Genomic DNA, 10,843 nt, shown 5'->3' with positions numbered 1-10,843 from the left:
GCATTGCATTAGGATTATCATCTTCAAAACAAATATCTTTTACTTGTGAATAAACACTTGACATCAAGGAAGATCCAACAATGAACAACTGCAGAAAAAGTTGATCGATTCCATGAGCCATTCACTTCAAAGGCTAATCACTCCAAGGGGCAAGTTATGTGAAGACTCTGTCAACTGAGGCATCCATTCACCGTTGGTCAATCTGGGGCAATCAAGTCGAGGAATCTCTCTTGAGTTCAACCAATCTGGGGCATTTACGTCGAGATTCGACAGATCTCTCCAAGGATCCCTTGGGGCAAACTCCTTAGTTCACGAAGCTTGGGGCACAATCTTCTGAGTTTTATTGTCTCTCCATGATCATAGGAGTTAATTCCTCCTAGAACTTTGGCCTCTCCCCAAGCACATGAGTTTATTTCTCATGAGAGTTGTTCCACTTCCCCAACCTGGTCTCCTCTTCTGAAGTTCTTATCCTCAACATGGTGAATCGAGGGAATCTCCTCAAGCTCACCATCCCCAAGCAATTCAAGATGTAGGGAAAGTCAGATGAAGTCACTTCCTCCCCGACAAAGCTACATTTCAACCCTCAATGCAGTTTCCAATGATCTTTGGTACTGCAAGGTTTCCAACACCGATCCATATTGGCGTCTCAAGACAACAAGCAACGGACCCCAATAATCATGCTTCTCCATCACTCTAGCGCCTTTATTTGGCACTTTGCATATAGAATTCATTGCATAAAACATTGCATCCTCAAAGCGTAGCATTTCCATCAAGGTGGAGCATTACGCCATACAGAAAAATTCAAACATGCATACAAAGCATAAGCCAGATAATACAAATCAACATTCAATCAAGACGATGATACATCCCCACAGAAAAGTTGTCCTTACAAACTCTGATTGATATCTGCAACTACATCACAAATCTCCTCAAACCATGGTGCCAATACCTGGTATTCTCAATCCCCAAAAGAAATCTTATCTTCTCGCTCCTGGCCCTCTTCGTCAGAATCGTTGTCTCCGAGGTTATTTCCCGTGTGCTGCGTGAAGATTAGAGTGCGAATGAGGGTGGGCATTCAACCCATCTCATTTTTCAACCGTTTGAATAACCATACTTGGTGTGTGGTAATTCGAACGATTGCCACTCTTGAAGAGTTACACCCCGCCTTTGGCCTGAGGGATTAATGTAACTCTTATGCTTCGCAAGCATCAACATCTTCGTGATTACGTCTTTTGATCGAGTCTAGTCGTCACTAGTCTCCGTGATCTCTTCCCTCGTACGGGAAAACTTTTAGATCCAACCCCCGTGTTGTGTATCCTTGGCCTTCCGCCCTGGCAAACCATTTCAAAACTAATTCCCAATCCCCAACCTCAGTGTTGATATTAATTCTTTCTTCCATTGACCTCAGTGTCGATACCTTTCTTTTCCAACCTCAGTGTTGATGTCTATCCTTTTCTTGTCCAACCCCTGTGTTGATGCCTATCACTCCTCCACCGACCTCTGCGTCGATGCCAATCGTCATTCACAACCTCAGTGTTGATGTTTATCTTTTCTCGTTCCAACCTCAGTGTTGATGCCCTCGACCTCAGTGTCGACGCCTTTCCTTTCACAACCTCAGTGTTGATGTTTATCTTTTCTCGTTCCAACCTCAGTGTTGATGCCCTCGACCTCAGTGTTGATGCCCTCGACCTCAGTGTCGACGCCTTTCCTTTCACAACCTCAGTGTTGATGTCCCCCAACCTCAGTGTTGACATGCTCCAACCTCAGCGTTGATATCCTCCAACCCCAGTGTTGATGTTTATCCTTTCTTTCATTTCTTGTGGATCGTAGGTCCGTTGACCTTATCCCCATCTTTTTCATTTCTTGTGGATCGTAGGTCCGTTGACCTTATCCCCATCTTTTTCATTCTTGTGGGTCGTAGGTCCGTTGACCTTACCCTAGTTTCGAGTCACGGATCGTAGGTCCTACCTTTCCATCAAACCCATACTTTCCAATCACAGTTTCATACAACAATCATTTCCATTGAGAACCTTGTATTGGCACCTTGGCTACGTTACAAGCTATCACCGTTCATCCAATTACTCACTGTAAATATTTCCACCAGAAAAACAAAAAATCTCTTTCCCCAGCAGATATCAAAACAAAAACAAAAATAAGGATAACACCTACACCATCCTCTCTTCAGGACAAATTTCTGGTACTTTGATATTTAATCTTCTTCTACCTTGAATGTTCGAAAGGCTGACGCCAATCTCACCTTCAGGTTTAAGATGATTAAACAGGGGCAGCTGTCATACCCCAAATTTGTCCTACCCCTTTGCAATTCTATCTGGCTTATGCATCTCATAATCTCATGTACATATCTCCATTAGGTCATCTAACATAACCCATGTATTCATTAAACAATAACCTGGCAAGGGATCAAGGGTCAAGAGACAAGCTGGGGTTTAACATAAGTCTTGGCAAAAGGTTATTTGTTTCCTCCAAAAAAGGGATGCATGACACTTAATTAAGATTGTGTTTGATACAACTCTTCTGAAAGATACTTGATCAGATGACTCAAGGTTTATTTCCTAGGTCATTTGAATCGAGATTTCCTAATTAGAGTTCTGGCCTTATAGGTACTTCATCTGATATTTTGTTATGGTGCTATGAATTGAGTTGAGCTATTGATTCATCTGATAGTCAATTTGAAGATTAAAGTATTCTTTTGATATCAAGCATTGAGAGAAATAGAGGACAATTGATCATTTAAATTCAGAAAAAGGAAAGAAATCTAAAGATAAACCCATTTGGCATAAGTTGACATTTGGTCAACAAGTCAACCTAGGGCGGTTGACTTCTGCTGACTAAGTCATGTGGATCTCCTCATTCAAGATGGAGTATGGGTAATTTCTTTTGAAAGACGTTATACTCATAGTAAATATTGAAGCATGAAGAGAATTCAAATTTGGAAAGAAAAGAGGTAAAACTTCATCTTCATTTGGTTCAGGTATTAGTCAATACAAAATTCATTACAAAAATCCAATTCATCTCTTATCAAAGGCTACACAAGTTACAAGGAATGTTACAACAAAATTGACGATTTACTTGAGCCCTTTGTCCCTAATCCTAAATTTCTTTCTTCAATTCTTCAAGCCAATTCTCCTTCGTTTTTCTTCATGAACCTGCCGCGAAAAGCACAAAATCCAGCAGCCTGCAACCCTTAAACTCATATCATCCCTACAGCCATACCAAAACCACCCTGCACACATAAACCAATTCATTCAAAAAACAACCAATTCTATCATACATAACAAAGCCATACAAACTTGCAGCCATTTGATGTTTTTGCATCATTCCGTAAAAACAAACATATGCAGAATTCTACTATTTTCAATACCATATACCCAACACAATGCAGATCAGGAAAGAGAGTCACGAGAAAAGGCCAAATCAGTTCACATACAAGCCACTCACGTCCAGTCCAAAACATATACTAATCCCTGCAAAATCCACATTCACATTACTCAAAACCAATTCATAAACTCAGTTCAAACCACAAACCATATGCACCAGTTCAGTCATCCACATTTGTCCATAACAGTTACTGACTAATCCCCTAACATCTAAGAATTAACTTGACAAATCACATATACAACCATACCAGGAAATAAGATGACATTCAACTTCCTCAGTTTCAGCTACCTGCACAAGACATCAACAAAAAAATCTGAGTCAGCTTCACAACAAGAGAATCAGTTCAAGTCCAGACTGGGTCAGCACCAAGGATCAATGCGAAAACAAATGATTCACAACCATATCAAACACACATCCAACTGACACCAATAGAAAGCATAGCAGAAAATCAATAAGAATCTTTTACCTGGGCTCACTGCACATAACAGATCCACTGGTATCAACCTTCCCCACATGGAACCGTAACAGTCCAATAGTCATCGCCAAGTCTTCGTGGCGTATAATCCAACATTCACGTACCCACCATAAACTCGCATCTGTATAATCCAACATTCACGTACCCACCATAAACTCGCATCTAAACCAAACTCAAACCTGCACCATAACCAAATTCAGTCAAAACTCTACCCAAAACCATACACAAACTAACATAACATAAATCCCATTCAGTACATTCAAGCCATAACTTCCTAACTGTCAACCTCTAACAAACTCAGTTTCAGCCTTAACCGACTTTCTAAACAATTCCTTTCTTCTACTGACATTCAGTAACTTCCTCTCCCTCTAAACTAACCTAACAGAATGCTAACTAACTTCTACAACCTGCATAACAGAAAATAAAAACTAACCGCCTGTTAACATTTTTTTTTTGTAACTAACTTTCACTCTCCAAATCAAACTCTCATAAACCTATAACTAACTCCCAACCCTCAAAACAGAATCAGTTACGAACTAACTCTTAATCCCCTGCATAAAACCTTTAACAAAATCTCTAACCACTTTGAAACCACCAACTAACACTCCTAACAGTTTTAATCAGCCTAACAGAATCATCTAACTCAGTTCTAACTCAGTCTAACTAACTGAGTCAACAGTCATAACTAACTGAGTCAGTTCTAACCAATTCTAGCCTTTAACTAACCCTCATAATCAACTTCAATCCCCACCATCCAATCACTAACCGAAAGTCAAAATCCAATGGCTAACAATCCCTCACACTCTAACTGAATCTCAGAACTTCAACCTATATAACTGAACCTCTCTCACTGATTCAATTTTTTTCACGCCATTTTCACTGATTCACCATTCATTCATCACCTCTCATCTTCCTCCCATTCACCTTCAACTCTCTCTGCAACACACACGCTCATTCACCAACACTTCATCACCATTCTCCATCTTCACTCTCTCCACCACCATAACCACCTCCTTCATCACTCTCTCACTCTAACTTCCCCTTCATCTCTTCACACTCCCCATTTTCTTCACCAATCTCTCTCAATTCACCTCTCTCTGCAACTCATCCTCACCAATTCATTCCACTCAAACAACAACAACTCACAGGCAGAAGAAAAATAAGAAAGAAGAAGAAGAAGTATCAAATACAGAAATTCAAAGAACGGAGCAAGAATCACCTGGAGAAGCTCCTATTTCATTGCACTTATATCGCATCTGAACTTTCGGAATCTCCCTTCTTCGACTACTAGCTCTAGTGCGCTACTCCAGGTTTCGTATATGGTCTTCTCCGGATTTATGGTTCGATTTGAACAGGAGAAGGGATGAGATTATTCGGTGGAGGTGATCACTCGGAGGAACGGTTTTCCCGGCGCCGTCGTTGGGTTTGAACGAGAGAAAGGGAGACGAGAAGGAGACTTGAGGGCATAGAGAGGACGCTGTTCCACTTCTGTGGGTCAAGACGACGAAGGGAGGATCTCACCGGAACCGTCGCGCCGCCGTGATCGTGGGAGGAGAGAGTGTTGATCTCGAAGGTTAAAGGTCACATTGTGAACCCTAAATCCTCTTCTTCTGTTCTTATTTCCCTTCATTTTTTTAAGTTGTTTTATTATTTTTGGTTAAAAACGAAAAATGAATTAGATCAGAACTCTTAGGCCCGTTGCATCTCCAGTTTTTGGACCATAAAATCTGAATAACAAAAAACGTTCTTGGGCTCCACCGAATTGCTAACTACACCACATTTGGCCCATGAACCATATCATTTTTGTCCAAATAAAAATCTGATACAAAACTCTGTTCGGGCTACAATCTCCTGGGTCCTGCGCCCCATCGATTTTCACACCACCATCCTCATTATACAGCCCCTCTGGTGTACAAAATTACTAGAATCTTAAGTCTCCTTAGTTAGATTTTTCATATTTCTTTTAGGTAATAATTGCTAATTTTTCTCCTATATTTTTAGACCTTTAATAAAATTTTTGTCACATAAAAAAAACAATAAAAATGCTAGTTTAGGTTTTTTTAATAAAACTAATAAAAATAGTAGATCTTTTAGGTTAATTTTTGACATTTGAGTTTTTTATAAAAACCCATAAAAAATAGTAGTTTTAGTTTCATTTTTGTACTAATGCTTGAGTCGTTTTTGTATGATGCTTGTGTGATGTTGTTACTTGTATTCTTGGCCTTATTTTAGGCCTATTTTTGTTAATACCTTTTATTGCTCCTTTTAGAATTTATCACATGTTAACATTAGGATTTAGACTTGTATAGACAACTTAGACTAGAATTTAGGATTAATTCCCTATTGCATTTTCTTTTTCTTTTCAACTTTTAAAATACTTAATAAAAATCGATGAAGATCATACCGTTGCTTTATTTCATGGTAGGAAAGAAATGATTGAGGCGTAGGCCTCGATGTATGTTCTTTCCTACTTAGCGGAGAAGAAATGATTGAGGTGTGAAGCCTCGATGTATTTCTTAACCGTTATTTAGAGAAACGATTGTGGCGTAGGCCTCGATGTGCATTCTCTAAATATTCACAAAAGAACTCCTTTTTGTATTTCCTTTACTTAGCGGATAAGAAATGGTTGAGGTGTGAAGCCTCGATGTATTTCTTAACCGTATTTAGAGAAACGATTGTGGCGTAGGCCTCGATGTGCGTTCTCTAAATATGCAAAACAAAACTCTTTTTGGTATGATCTAAGTCACAAACAAATTCCCTTAAAAAACACCAACCAAAAACACTCAAAACACTAATAAATGGTCAGATTTAAAACAAAGTAAGGAAGTGATGCGAGACCTTGTAGTGGGTTCTCGTCATCATGGAATTACCCTAAAAGACACAAACCAATCTCTCTTTTTCTCCTTTCTAAGGGCATGTTATCTCCGCTCCATTGCATCCTAGGCTGTCCCCTTGTGCAAGAGCGCGAGCGTTAACTCCGCCCAACTAAAAAACACAAAAACAAATAGAAAATCGTGAGCCGAGCTACGGTAACTCTGATTCCTGAAAAGGATACGTAGGCAGCGGGGTAGGGCCCGTGCGAGTACAATTCTTTATTTTCCCTACATTTTGCATTCATTTCGCATTTAGACATAGACATAGTACACACCCTTTAGATAGAAACAAACATAGGTGGATACCATCGAGTACGATGGGCGTGAGGGGTGCTAATACCTTCCCCTCGCGTAACCGACTCCCGTACCTTGATTCTCTGGTCGCAAGACCCTGTTCCTTCCTTTGTTAGGTTTTCTGATATTCCTTTCCCTTATGGGATAAATATATTGGTGGCGACTCTGTTCATTTTTCGCGAGCGTGCGACAATATGCATGCAGAGGATCGCGATGATCTTTGCGAGCATAATCAAACAAACACCTTAGGTCCCACCTATTTCACAAGAACCTCTCAATAACATGGAATGAAAAACAAAGCAAAGAAACCTATAGAGTACTATAGATACGTTGGGTGCTAATACCTTCCCTTCGTATAACCAACCCTCTTACCCAAGATCTCTCCCCCCCACTTTTAGGTTATTGCAGCTTTTTTCCTTTTCCTCTTTGGAAATAATAAAAAGTTTGGTCGGTACAAAAGAAAAATCATTTTTTTTGAGCACTCGAGCCCAAAGAAGGCATCAGGTGTCTCATCCCACAAAAAAGAGGAACAAAACGATTTTTCGCCCGCGACAGCAATAAGTCCATACAGAGAGAATCTCCTCAACATTGGCAATTTGAAATTCGTCATGCATTTTCATGCGTAATCTTTCTTGTTTTTGTTCAAAACTATTTATATGCAATACTTGTTTGTTTTTGAACTATAATAGTAATGCATTGAATATGTTTGTCTTAAAAAAAAAATTTCGCTCTCGCTCTAACGTGTTTTTCTATGCTAGTGATTCCAAACTCTCGGCGATAAAGCATGATAACTCTGAAGGGAGAATGACGAACATATAATACAGGTCGATCTGGGAGGCTGAAATTACAGGCTGCACTTTAAAATATCTCATTTAGCAACGACAGCGCTTTTAAAAAGCGCTCTTAAAGGTCCACATACGAAAGCGCTTTGTTACAAAAAGCTCTGCCAAAGATTAAAAAAAAGAAAAAAAACGTAACCTACCAAAGCGCTTTTGGAAAAGCGCTCTAATAGGTGGGGATACCAGAGCGCTTTTTCCAGCAAAAGCGCTCTTATAGGTGGTCTACCAGAGCGCTTTTTCCAGAAAAAGCGCTCTTATAGGGGGGGGTCTACCAGAGCGCTTTTTCTGTAAAAAGCGCTCTTATAGGGGGGTCTACCAGAGCGCTTTTAAAAGCGCTTTTGTAACCTACGTCAGCGCTGGCTTTGGCAGCGCTTTAAAGCGCTGTTAAAGGCCAAAAAAAGCGCTTTTAAAAGTCACGCATGTTGTAGTGTTTGGGAAATTCAAACATTTTTCAGCATTGGGGCCCACTGTTCCAATATAAGCCAATAAAAAGGAGAGAGAGGGTGAGGACTTGTTGACTGGCCAACAGGGGCCTGACACGCATGCTGCTGCTTGGTCAATGGGACCAGTCTCGCCGGCCGGTGGACTGCCACCATCTTCTCCGGTGAATCAAAAATGCCAACCTGCGAAAAACAAATAGAAAAAGAAAACGAACAACCCGGATCGACTAGAAATCGCCATGAGTTCGAATATGGCCTAAGTTTTTTATGAAAACGCCTGTAAAGTTGAGTTCGAACGCGAAGCTTTTTAGAACCCTAGCCATGGTGATTCTTTCCCCGTGCGTGAAAGCTTGTTAACGATGAGCCTAACTCATCTCAATCATCATCAAGAACCAAAATATATACATAGAATCAAACCACAATGCGAGAATTACGAGTTTGAAGTTGAGAATTTATACAAACCGGTGCAACCTTAATGAGAAGGATCTGAGACGTCCTGACTTTCACAATCACTTGGGAGGATCCCCTGAACGGTGCAAGAAGATGATTCAAGGCTTAGAATGCATTGAGAGCAGTTTTGCACGATCAAATCTTATGCCCTAGTTTTGAGAGAAGTTTGAACTCGAAAACCCTAGTCTCTTCTCCCCAATTTTCGTCCCCCCTCCTTTTGGCTTATGGTGTGTTCAGCATATATATAGGTCTTGAAGTTTTAGGTTAACAAAAGAAAAAGAATTCCATGATTGAATAATTTGGATTCTTGATTGAAAATTTATATCATAACTTACTATTTTAAGACCAATCTGTTTTCAATCATTTTCCGCATATTTCTGATTTAAAAATATTAATATTGGATTAATTGGATGTGTTATATAATCTTATTCCATTTAATCAAGATTTATTTTGATTTAATTTGATTTTAGATAAACAAAATCAAAATAAAATAAGATAAACTATAAAATAATTGGAAATTGATTCATGGGCTCCTTATGGGCTCTAAATTACGTGGATAGGTCAAACATTGAGGCCCATTTGAAAAATAATCAAGATTGTTCAATATTGGCTTCATGCACCGTCGAAATTGGTCAACTTCAACAAGTCATAACTCTCTCAATTTTTATCGTATGGAAGAATTCTTGGACTTTTTGGAAAGGTCACAGAGTCCTCTAAACACTCCTTTTGTTTTCATCTTCATTGAAGTTTCCATGCTCATGTTATGGGCTCTTGAAAAAGATGACCTTTTAATGGCCTTTTTGGAGGACCTTTAATATATTGGACCATATCAATTGAATGAAGCATTTCTAGCCTTGGCATGCGAGAGACAAAGTTGTAGAGAATCTAATTTCCTTCAGAATAGGCTTTGGTTGGGAAATATTTGATACTCCATGTGAAAGTTATGGCCAGTCAAAGTTGGGTTGACTTTTTAGTTAAACAAGCCTAATTTGAACTTTTGACTTTGTTCATTTCTGAGTTTTTATTAATGAATCATGATCAACCTTTGATCAAATGATGGACATAACCTCAAATACTTGATGTTGTCCAAAAGTCAGGAGTTTTGACTGTACTTTGACCATTGTTGACTTTTAGGTCAAACTAGTCGACTATGGGTCATCTAGGCCATCGACTGAACAATCTTGTGATCCAAAGCTTGAAAATTTGCTTGGATATACTCTGAGACATATGAGATACCTTGAGGTCCATTTGAGGCCTTAGCATCAAAGAAAGTAGCTTTAGCTATGGAATTACCCTAAAATTTTTGAATTGAGTAGATGAATAATACTAAAAATTAGGGATTTAGATGTACCTTGAATAACCCACAAAGGAGACGGATTAATGTGACGATGAGAACCGAGCTTGAAGAAAATAACAAAAATGGAGAATAACGATTAACAATGCGATAATGGAGAACAACAATCAACACATGGTGGAATTAGGAACACGATGAGAATTGAGTTTATCGTTTCAATTATTATATTAGATTTATGAATTATTAAAGTTTTTAAATTTATTTTTTATTTAAAAATGACATGACAACAAAACTAATGCCACATATTTAAAAAATTGACACATCATCATTTTCTTAATGAAAAATGAGTATAGGGATCAAAATTGTTTAAAAATAAATTGAGGGACTAATTTCGTAAGTTGGGCAAAATAGAGGGACATAAATTGTAATTTAGCCTATAAATTTTATACAACAAATATCTATATAAACTTGCCTCAACTAATTAAAAGTTTTGGTTCCATCCCTGAATGAAGTATAAGATCATTAATAAAAAAAAGTAATTGGCAAACCCTGTACAGAAAAAAAAGAGAAGGATGAAAATCAAGAAACAACTGTGAATCTAGAAGATATAATTTTCTTTAAACTTTAAACTATAAACTTTAAAAAAAGTTATTTTAATTATTTTTTATGAAATGAGAAGACTAATTTTAACATCCAATAATTTTAACAAAACTTATTTAAATAATTTTATAAAAAATTAAAACAAAATTATTTAAAAAAACAAAAGCTAATACAGCCTC

Source organism: Vicia villosa, linkage group LG5 (assembly GCF_029867415.1).
Source record: "Vicia villosa cultivar HV-30 ecotype Madison, WI linkage group LG5, Vvil1.0, whole genome shotgun sequence".
Taxonomy (NCBI): domain Eukaryota; kingdom Viridiplantae; phylum Streptophyta; class Magnoliopsida; order Fabales; family Fabaceae; genus Vicia; species Vicia villosa.
This window is presented reverse-complemented; position numbering follows the sequence as displayed.